The sequence below is a fragment of the Lemur catta genome, chromosome 5, assembly GCF_020740605.2.
Source record: "Lemur catta isolate mLemCat1 chromosome 5, mLemCat1.pri, whole genome shotgun sequence".
Taxonomy (NCBI): Eukaryota; Metazoa; Chordata; class Mammalia; order Primates; family Lemuridae; genus Lemur; species Lemur catta.
The window spans coordinates 46,576,141-46,587,686 of NC_059132.1; the positions used below are offsets into that span (position 1 = coordinate 46,576,141).

The window sequence follows — 11,546 nt, forward strand, 5'->3', positions numbered from 1 at the left end:
TGTACCATATCTACCTATTGTATCATGTTATAGTAAATGTAAATGTGTTTACCACTTATGAATCAAGTGATATAAAGCAAAGACACCAGGCAACAGCAAAGAGAAAGCAGTTATTTTACTCCAAACCTAAAGTTGAGATGCATAATTCACACAAGTGAAAGGTAGCACTAAAAATATTTGAAAAAGTAAAATGAAGCTGGGTGGCTATAAAAGACAAAAGAGAGAAAAATTAATTTGCTAATCTATTAAAGATACAGATATACCTTTGAGAAGAAAATACTTGAAGTATCTTAGAATACTAAAACTACTTAATTTGCCTTCCTGCTTTTGTTTATTTCTTCATCTAATTAATTTTGGTTGTTCTACATCTTCCTAAATGTAGACAAAATATACTAAGAAGAAAACTATGTAAAAGATAAAAATACATATCAAGGAGTACTTTTAAGAAATCAGTGTAAAATGACTTTTCCTTGTCTGATTTAACCTTCTCTGTTTAAGACCATCTCTGTCTGGAGCAGGAAGGCATTGTTAAACTCTCAGGAAGGAAGATGGGTTCACCACTGCCCCGTCACCCGCAGTCACGACGTTTTGCCAGCCCCTCGCGTGTTCTTTCCATTCTCACAGGCTGGCATCCACGGGACAGCTGGGACTGAGGCAGTTTTGGATTCCAGAAGCAATCGCCCAGGGTCGCAATAGAGACTGTAATTTGTTCAAAGAAAATCTAAATTAAATTAATCTAAAATACCATTTTAAGGTTTTCTATTTCTTCCAGGCAGCAGTGAGAGTTTTGCTAAAGGCCCGTAAAGTAAAGAGAATTGTTAAATAATATTCCCTTTGATAAAACAAAATTGTTCTTAGAAATCTTTGGAAATATTTCTACCATATGTCTCTTAGATAAGATCACAAGTGTTAAGTAATGTGGTAACTTTTAGCAGGTTAACAATCACAGCTTCAATTTCATAAGATCTCCAGGCGACCTGAGTAGCCCCGAATCAAAGCCTCTGGTGTCTGCCGCCTTCTAAACAACGGGCCCGTTCGCGATCTTCTCAGATACTCTCAGTAGTTCTTTATAGTTGCAAGTGGTGATCAGTTATATTAGCCATTAAATTAATATTTTCCTTTGGGAAGCACTTTATAAACACTACATTTTCTCAAATAAAAGACCGCAGCTCTTTTATCATAATATTTGGGAGGGTCATTTATTGTAAAGGAAGAAGAAAAAAAAATGAATGTCAGGATTTGGGTTTAAATATATATAATTTCTTGGGACTATTTAAAGTCTGATTTGTGGAAATAGCGTCCTATATGATATTTTGCAAGTGTCTTAAGTGTTTATTTTTTACTTTTACAGTTTGTTTCAGTTTATTATTTCTGAATCTAGTTTGTTTTTACAGCTCTGTCACTATTAATAGTTGTGTGATTTGGGAATTTAGCTTAATCTCTTGGGGCCTATTTCTCTCAGATATAGTGAATTGGCTACTTGGTCGCTAAGATCCTTTCTAGTCTTGAAAGCCTTTGACAACATGGTCTTTAAGTTAAACTCTGTCTTCTTGTAGCAGCGACCATTTGTTCCCCTGCAGGAACAACACTTCAAAAGGAAACAGTACAAGTGTCGCCACCTGTAGGTAAAAAATATATTACAGGAAAAGAAAAAAAATCGTATCCAGGTAAAGAACACCATAAAAAAGAATAGGTATTCATTTTAACCCTTACAAATTCCAAACTGCACCCACAATCATGCCACCTTAATGTTTCTTCTTAAATATTACTGTAAGTTTTAATCTATATCATAGCTACTTATTTAGCTTTATTTTCTTTATGCATATTTAAAAGGCTTGACTGATTAATTGAGATTCAAGATTTTACTACGTATGAAAAGTTTCATGACTTCAAGATTCTTAAGGACTTCTATTAGCTACATGACTGTGCTCTTAATGTTGAACAACAAAATTTCAGTTTAGGTACCCAAGAAAAAAAAGATGATTACAAACCACCTGGGGGAAAGTTTGATTCGTTTTCGTATTGAAGATGTTGTTGTGGCTTCATGGATTCGATTGTTAATGAAAACAAAACCAGATGATCCTAGTATTGCTAACATTACGATACAGTAGATAAACTGAAGCTAAGCTTCAACTCTTCTCCCTGTTTACAGCTAAGGGAGAATCTTCTCTCAAAGAAAAAAAAGAACAATTAGAAGAAAAAAAAAACCTTGATAAATTAAGAAACCATCTCCTAGTCAAACTGACACTCCATATGCAGAGGAAACAATTTCCATATATATTATTAAAAAATGTGTTAAATCAACTAACATTGATATAACTTCAAGCAATTAGGAGAACGCTAATAATGATATGAGTCTTCAGCTGTAAATAATTATGCTGCCTCAAGGCTATGCTTTAATTCTTGGCTTGCTGTATCTATAAACAATAATCAAACTGCAAAGCAAGTTGTGTTGTTTTTGTTCACAGTTTGTGAAATGATTTTCATACCCTACAGTGATGCTGATGGCTATTTTGACCTTCAAAACCTCCGGCCTGTGAGGCTAAGAGCTAATGTGTACTTTCATCGATCTGAGTTGGAGGCACTCAGCGGGTTATAGTGCCTGTTCTCCACGAGCACAAAAGCTGCTCTCGTCAATCAGTGTGCGATGTGAAAGGGGGCTTGCTGCTGAGACTCAATAAATGGGGACATTAGGAGGAAATGTTATAATTGCTGCTACCCACATCTTGTTAATGAGTAATGTACAGTTAGACTCCATGCAATTGCAGCTAAACTGTTTATACAATTTATTCTTATGTTGCAACTAACATTTAACATAATGAAGTATCATAATTGCAGCCATTAAAGTCAAGATTAAGATTTGTTTAATTAGAATTAAGAAAATGTAAAATAGAAAACTACTTTCAAATGTTGAGTATACAGAGTGGATCCAGTGGTATGTAGGGAAAAAAAACTTGTAGGGCGCTGGTAGCAGACATTGTGTACATAAAATTGTTCGTTGGAGGTCTCTTCTTTGGATTTTTTCCTCAACGCTCTAGTCAAAAGTATAGAGAAAACAAAATATAAAGGGCATTAAGTTGGCCACATATAAATATAGTGTGTTATTATTCAGATCGTTAGAGTTGTAGCTTTTAAATCTTAGAATTTACATTACCCCTAGGCTAACCAAATAATATCTTAAAACACACAACTCATATTACCATCAAGGCAAGTTATCAAATGAATTAGAGAGGAAATAAGCCCCTGACTTTGTATAGGAAATGTCATAACTTTGTAAAACCAAATGGACATTAAACCTCTATTTTAATTATCTACATGTCCAAATGTAGGCACTTATATAATGTGATATTTTTACATAAGCGATGGGACAAAACATGGTTAATGGAATGCTTTAAGGAAATATGGCTTGTCCAAATTCATTAATTGAAACCATTTCATTTGGGCCATGTCATGTTTCCCTCTCCTTCCTATATTGTTAAATGCTTAAAAGTTCCAAAGTGCTGGCTGACGATGACAGCATTATTTTGGATTTTCTCTTTCTGAGAAAGAAAGGTGCTTTTCACCCGCCCATAACAATATTATTAAGCAACTCAAAGTCCATTTTTTTTCCCTTAGATTCACATTTTGTCTTCGAATTTCTTTAATTTGGATGAAAATTTCTCCTCTTGTCCCTACAGAATCTGTCGATATTAGGCTCTGCTATAAATGGGTTCCAGTAGAAAGAGTGTTAGGCTTGGAGGGAAGAAACCTGGATTCTTTGAACCTGTGTCCCTCTAGTTCCACAGCTTAAGCCAGTCATCTGACATGCTGGCCTTGGTTTCTTCATTGGATGGATGAGGTTAACTATATCTGCCCTAGCCTCCTCATGGAAGTTTGGAGAAAATCTAATACTTCATATAGTTGAAGGCACACTGAAACTTTAATGTGCCAAAAAATACAATTTGTAATTCAGTTCTTTGAGATTAACCTATGTCGATTTCATTGGTTGTAGACCAAGTGGAGATGGGCATAAAAGAACAGGGCAATGAAATATTTTTCATTACTCTCTAAAGAAACACTTTCCCCCTTCTTTCTTGCATGTTATACCCATCACATTGAGGAGATACTCAGTATGAATGAAATTATCAGTTCCATGAAATGATGATATCAAGTCTTGGTTTTTAAATTGTAAACCAAATGTAAACAAACACCACTAATTGTCTCAGAAACAGAGATCACAGAATCCCTTCTCACCTATTTTTAAACAATTCTGTAAAATACTATATATGTAAAAAAGTGATGATTTGATTTTGTAGCAATATATAGTCTACAGTAGTGGTGTTCGACAACTCTATCTGATTGGCTTGCAGTTACACTGTGGTATGCAATTGTTGATATCAGATTTCTTGCCTTACTATGGAATTTATTTTTATAGGCTATTCCCTTCCCCTCCATTATAAATTTAAAATGACAGGTTACTTTTTGTATACACTTAAAATATTGTATAAAACCTGAGTTTATCAACTTGTAGAAGTGCTTAAGAACTTCAGCTTACAAATGCAAGTAAATTTATTTATTTAATCATTCAGCAGCTATTTATTGAAGGCCCTAATATGTGTCCACCTCTGTGCTAGATACTGGGGATAAAGAACACACAAAAACCAGCAGGATGATTTTTTTTGGTGGGGGTAGTGACAATAAGTGCCACTTGGGACATATTACCTTTTCACTTCCTGTGAAACTTCAAAGGATTGGGCTAATTGGTGACATTATGAATTAAGATCTAGGGCCTTTCATATGGGTTTAAAATGTGTACTTTCAATTTTATTGTGGAAAAATTGGCAGTGTTCAATATGTTGATATTATAAATTAGCTCCTACTGTTATATGAGTAATTTAAAAATAGTTGACAATTATTTTAAGTTGTGGTTGTTGAAATGGCATATATTAATATATATTTTAAGGTTTATCCAAGTCTGCATTAAATGAGTATTTGAGTACAGAAATTTGTTTTAATCTAACTACTCTTAGTGTTTAAAGCAAAAACTTGCCCTTACCTCCCTCTCTCCCCCCTCCCCTCCCTGCTTTCTACCTTGAATCACCTGTGTCCACACTGTCTAATACGCTGGTAGCCACCAGCCACCTATGAGTGTTAGGCACTGGAAATGTGGCTAATGTGACTGAGGGACTAAATTTTACATTTTATTTAGTTGTAATTCATTTTAATTTAATTTTGAAAACTGAAGCAGTGCAAAATATTTTCTGCACACAAGAAAAGCACAAACTGTTTTTGTTTGGTAGGACTGCTTTCCTTTTTGACTGTTCAATTGTATAAGATATTCCTGTTGTCTTGTAGTTGAGCATTTTGGGTACCTGGGCTGTTGCTAGTATAACACAGAAATACGTCACTGATCTAGCTGAGAAAATGGACCGGTTTTGTTTGAATTTTTTTCGTATTTACTTAAGTAATGTAATGTGCTTTTTTCAATGTTTTATGAAGATAGCACAAGTTACAGTGATGATGTAAATCATAGCTGATAATTACGCTGATCTACTTGTTATTTTAATTATGTTATAATAAACTGTATTACAGTTAAAATTAAGTATGGACACATTTGTAAATTCAAAGCAAAGGCATACCTTTGACGCAGAATCCAGTGAAGATGCAGAAACTGTAACAGCTGCAAAACCGGGACAGTAAAAGAAAAGAGAGATTAGAGGAAGGTGTGTTACAGACTTCACCAGAATGGCAATCGCCACTTGCTGCAGCAGAGCCAATCCGAGAAGTTGGCTTGTTTGCTGTGCAAACACATTTTTAAGATGGCAAAGTTGACAATATAAGAAGATATTTTCAGAAGGTATATAGCTGATTTGGTAAGAAGTTTCCTCTCTACAGTCAAAAGGTATCAATGAAATTACGTTCCTGAAAGCAAGATTAACTGTCCCAAGAACTATTTTTAAGAAATTTCTAACAGTATCTGAGTTTCTTACATTGATCACTTAAAAACAGCTTGGATTCTGTCACGCACTCCTCCCCCTTAACCCACTTTTAGCTGAGGAAAGAGTAAAAGAAGTTTTTATGTCAGTTGTGGAAATTTTGTCAGAAAATTATGAGGCTCAGACTAAACAATATTTTATACAAAACAAACGATCTTCAGTTAAGCTACCAAATATTATAATTGCCCGTAGCATTATCAAAGATCAATTTACTAAAAATTTAAAAAATTTTGAGTACTACTTTTTATTTTTTTAAAAATTATTAAGGGTACGTAATAGTTGTGTATATTTACAGGGTACATGTGACATTTTGATACAGGCATACAATGTGAATTAATCAAATCTGGGTAATTGGGGTATACATCACCTCAAGCATTTATCATTTCTTTGTGTTAGGAACATTTCACTTCCACTCTTTTAGTTATTTTAAAGTATATCCTAACTTGTTGATTATAGTCACTTTGCTGTGCTATTTAATATTGCTCACTCTAACTATTTGATGATATTTTTGCACCCATTCACCATCCTCACTGTATCCTTCCGTCCCACTACCCTTCCCAGCATCTGGTAACCATCATACTATTCTCTGTCTCCATGAGATCAGTTGGTTTATTTATTTTTATTTATTTATTTATTTTTTATTTCAGCTTATTATGGGGGTACAAAAGTTCAGGTTATATATATTGCCCATGTACTGCCCATCCCCCCAAGTCAGAGCTTCAAGCGCGTCCATTCCCCAGACAGTGCGCATTGCACTCATCATGTAGTTATACCCCCATCCCCTCCCCCCACCCCCCATCTCCCTGAGTCAACACATTCAAGTGTGACCATTCCCCAGAAGGTGCGCAACGCACTCATCATGTAGGTATACACCCATCCCCTCCCCCCATCCCCCACCTCAGTCTGATACCCAATTGGTGTCATTCCCAAATGTGCATTTAGGTGATGATCAGGGAAACCAATTTGCTGGTGAGTACATGTGGTGCTTGTTTTTCCATTCTTGGGATACTTCACTGAATAGAATAGGTTCCAACTCTCTCTTTAGCTCCCACATATGAGTGAGAACTTGCAAGATCTGTCTTTCTATACTTGGCTTATTTCACTTAATCTAAGGTTCTCCAGTTCCATCCACATTGTTGCAAATGGGAGGATTTCATTCCTTTTTGTGGTTATATAATATTCCATTGTGTATATGAACCACAGTTACTTTATCCATTATCCATTGATGAACACTTAGGTTGATTCCAAGTCTTGGCTATTGTGAATAGCTTTAGATGAGTTGTGTGACATAAGAGATGCTGCTCTTTCAGTGTCTCAAAGGACTTCTAAATTTATACAGAAATATTGCTGATTCATGGCTTTAAAAACTGATATTTTCAGTCTTATCAAAGGATAATATTTTCATAATTTTAGTCCCATTGAAGAATTTTGCCTAGATATTAAAATTTTAGTTTTTATTATGATGAACAATGTTCTAGCTGTGTTAGATCAAAAATCAAATTTTGCTGGAATATCAAAGCAAGAGACTGATGTTTCCCTTATTTCTTTGTTTCACTGTATGTTACATATTGAAAATATTTGCACAGACTTCTCTGAAACAGATTCTATGGAAAATGTTATGGATATAGTTGTTAAAATCATTCCATATAGATGTGCCATGAATTATCACCAGTTTGTGGAACTATAGAAAGAAATGGAAGACAATGAATTTCATGATCTTGTGTTCTTAACCAGTGCTCATTGGTGAAGTTGTGAAAGAGTTTTACAAAGAAGATTACACTGTTAACTTCAATAAAAGGAATGCTTAGTAGTCAATGATCAAAAGCAAAAAGGGCAGTGAGATTTATATTTTCTCACCAAATTTACAGCATATAGATGAGCCAAATTGAAGTTCCAAGCTTTTCCAAGAAAAAAAGGCTTATTTGTGCTCTCAGTGGGCAGGTACAGGAATTTATGTTGAAATCAATAATAATGATTTCATGGTCAATAACAATGATTTTATACATTTTTTTCCTAACATAAATCAATATGCAGAATATTTTAACTATAGTCAACAGCATTGTGTAGATTGGGTAAAAACACTACAAAAATATTGAAGAATGCTTTGTTGGTATTGACAAATTTAAGGTTGCTTTTCAGTTTACGCAATGTATTTTTGATTCAATGTTAATAATACTGATTTGACACAAGAGTTAGTTAATTTACTCAACTTGGACAGACATTATTCTGAAATTGTTATGCTTCTGATGCAAGTCATATAAGTTCTTCCAAAAGAGATGAATCAGTTTTGTTAATGTGGATACAAAAGTTATAGAAAAATGATCTTTTGGTATTTAATTGAGTTATTAAAAAAACTTTTAAGTATGTTTGGAAAAACCTGTTTATATGAATTTATTTTTCCAACTGTAAATTTTATGAAATCTAAATATAGTTCATTGAGAGGTAGAGGAAATGGGGAGATGTTGGCCAAAGGGTACAAACTTTCAGTTATAAGATGAATAAGTTCTGAGGATCTATTAATAGTATACAGCATGGTGACCGTAGTTAAGAAATTTGCTAAGAAAGTAGATCCTAAGTGATCTCACCACATACACACATAGACACAATGGTATTATAACTAAGTATGGTGATAGATGTGTTAATTAATTTGATTGTGGTAATCATTTTGCAATGTATATGTACCTCAAATCATTACATTTTACACCTTAAGTATATATAGTTTTTATTTGTCAGTTATATTTCAATAAAGCTGGGACAAATAAATAAATAGATACAGTTCAAGTATTTTTGATGAAAACTAATTTGGATGTAAGTGCAAAACATATACCTGATTTTTGAAGATTTTGTAAAAATAAGAATATTAAATAGCTTATTAACATTTTAATGCTGATTACATGTGTAAATGATTTGGAAATATTGAAAAATAGTTTAGATATATTGAGTTGAATAAAATTTATTATTAAAATTATTTTTACCTGTTTCTTTAAAACTTCAAAAAATTTGGCTACTAGGAAATTTAATGTTATATTTGTGGCTCACATTTTGTTTCTATTAGACAGTGCTTTTCTAAGTAAATCCTACCATTCTTCATTTGTCTTCACTTATATTGATGTCTAGGATTGGTTTAAGACAAAATTGTCTTTCCTTTCTCAGTGAGAAAGACTTCTCAGGAATCTTTTAAGAGTTAGCTGCAAAATTTACCTGCTTCATTCTAAATTGGCCTAGCTCAGACATTGCAGCTGCCAACTAGATTGCTAGCACCCACGATATGTGTTCTTGCTCTTCTTTGTTTTGTTGTACTATGTTTGTTTTTTTAGATAGAAGACTAAATCTGTAAATATTTCCAATATTATGATTATATTTGAACACCAAAATGAAGGAGATGGCTAAGCATTCCTGGTGAGTGAGTTTGCTTTTTGAAGTGTATATCTAAACCTGGTTTAAGACTTGACTACATTATTTAAACTTTATCTCCTTCTGCTTACTTGAATGTATGGATTCTAACACATAGCCATAATTTCCTCTCTATCATGGTAAATAGAAAGGTCATTTGTAATTTGAACTAGATTCATCTTTACCATTTACCATTTCTAGATTTCCCATATAATTTTAGCCTCTTTACATGGTATTTACTGAGAATGGACCGTAGGGCCTGCTTCTAGGACCTGTGATCAATAGCATGCAGGGGAGTTTGTAGATTATTTACGGAGGTTATCTCACTGGGATTTAGGAAAGTCTTAGAAGTAATAGATCTGTGATTTTTTTTTCTTTGAGTTCAGACTCAGAGTCTCAGCAGTGAAGTTACATGTCTGATTTGCATTGGACAAACTTTGATGTCCTTGCCAGGGACAGAATGAACCACAATGCATATTTAGGGGGACTTTTCTTGAATATATTCATATTAATGTTTTATATTCTCTGTCAAATGGCCGGTGAATCTGCAGAAGGAAAACCAGGCGTTTCTGATATTTACATTTTTTCATGGAGGGAGTTAACAGATTGGCAACACATCTTGACAAGAGGAAAGTTTTTGGGATGAGAGTGAGGTCAAAGTTCCAGATTGGCAGACAGAGTCTACCAATCATAAAGTAAATGAAGTCATCAGAGGAAAGAAATGAAGCAGTCTGAGGAAATTGGTACACCTACTGTACAGCGAATTGGGTCTTTCACTGAAGGATCTGAACTGTGTTAGAGGTCATACTGCTGTTGGCTGGAGTTGAGGGATATGACTGCCATGAGAGAAGAAAGTGGCAATTGCAGTAGACAACCTGAAGCTACAATAGAATTAACCATAAAATTTCTGTTCTCAGTATCAAAGGAAGTTTGATTACACTTCTACTTTTTGTATACAGATTACATTCTATGACTGTTTTCTATTGGAGATTCTTAAAATTAGAGGAAGAACGTATATTTGGAGAGAAGATAAAGAGCTCATCTCAGTAGAGTTAAGTTAATTTGATGAATAATTATGAAGACTTACAGATTCTGAGAGCTCTGCAAGGCTTGGAGGTAGAATGTGAACATGAGGTGCGTAGTCCCTCTTCTCAAGGAGATTGCAGCTAGAAGGCTCTAGGTGAACACAGAGGTCTTTACAAAGGTGTGTGATAGAACAAGCATGGGATGATATGAGAGTGCCGATGTACATACAGAGCCCAGACCTGTGGGTGGGGTTTTGCAATATTTATCACAGGACGTGATGTTAAACTGATAGCAGAGAACAAGCAGGCTGGGTCTGGCTGGTGAGCAGTGTAGGCAGAACAGCATGGTCATGATGGGGAAAGACGAAGGGCATTGATCCACGAGAGAGGAAATGAAAGATTTGACAGAGTTAAAATGCAGAAGTGGCAGGAGTTGGTAATTGATTGGATTTTAGGATGATTGAGAAGGATTTTGCATGACATCTAAGTGGACATTTTCTAGAGGAAGGTGGAAACATGAGTTTGGTGTTGCATAGACAAGTCTCATCCAGAAATAAGGTTTGAGTGTCATAATATATAGATGGTATTTGAAGCTGGGATGTGGATAAAGTCACTGTTGCGGAGTGTGCAGTGGAAAGGGTGGTCACGGTAGGATGCCCATAATGCCTAGGAAACGCTAGCATTTAAGAAGCAGGATATCTGATTGGCCTTGTGCCAGGGAAGTTCAAGTTAATACAATGATATTAAAGCTGTATTCATGACACTTTACTGATGAAATCTCTCTCCTCACCCTGATCTATATAAACTACATGGAGTAAAACAAATGCCTGAAGTCATCCTGGGATTGCTTTCAATAACACTGACCATTACATTTCCTGAATAACAATGTTTTCCCAGATGTCCGCATAGGTACAAATGGTTTTAAAAACCTTAATTGAACACCTACTATGTACACAGGTCTCTGTCAGAGAGAAGAACATATGAGTCAGGTCCTGGTATCCATTTAGTTTCATATACAGAGTCAGCAGTTGCACTGCAAGGGCCAATGTTTAGTGAAGTTGGCTCTGTGAATGAAATCATTAATATCTTTAAATATTTACTGCATGTAGTCTTATAGACAGGGGAATTTTCGTATCAGCTTTCATTAAGTAAT

At 34.7% G+C, this 11,546-nt stretch overlaps 1 long non-coding RNA gene across 2 annotated transcripts; it reads right to left on the reverse strand.

The window, feature by feature from the left end:
* Positions 1 to 643: 643 nt before the first annotated feature.
* On the reverse strand, positions 644 to 10,576 carry LOC123638237. Of its 2 annotated transcripts, none has more exons than XR_006735257.1 (3): positions 10,456 to 10,576; positions 5,619 to 5,659; positions 644 to 699 (listed from the first exon to the last, which is right to left on the reverse strand). It is a non-coding gene; the product is annotated as an uncharacterized LOC123638237 (long non-coding RNA). The 2 variants fall into 2 exon arrangements; XR_006735258.1 differs by lacking the exon at positions 644 to 699 and adding an exon at positions 2,848 to 3,034.
* Positions 10,577 to 11,546: the final 970 nt, after the last annotated feature.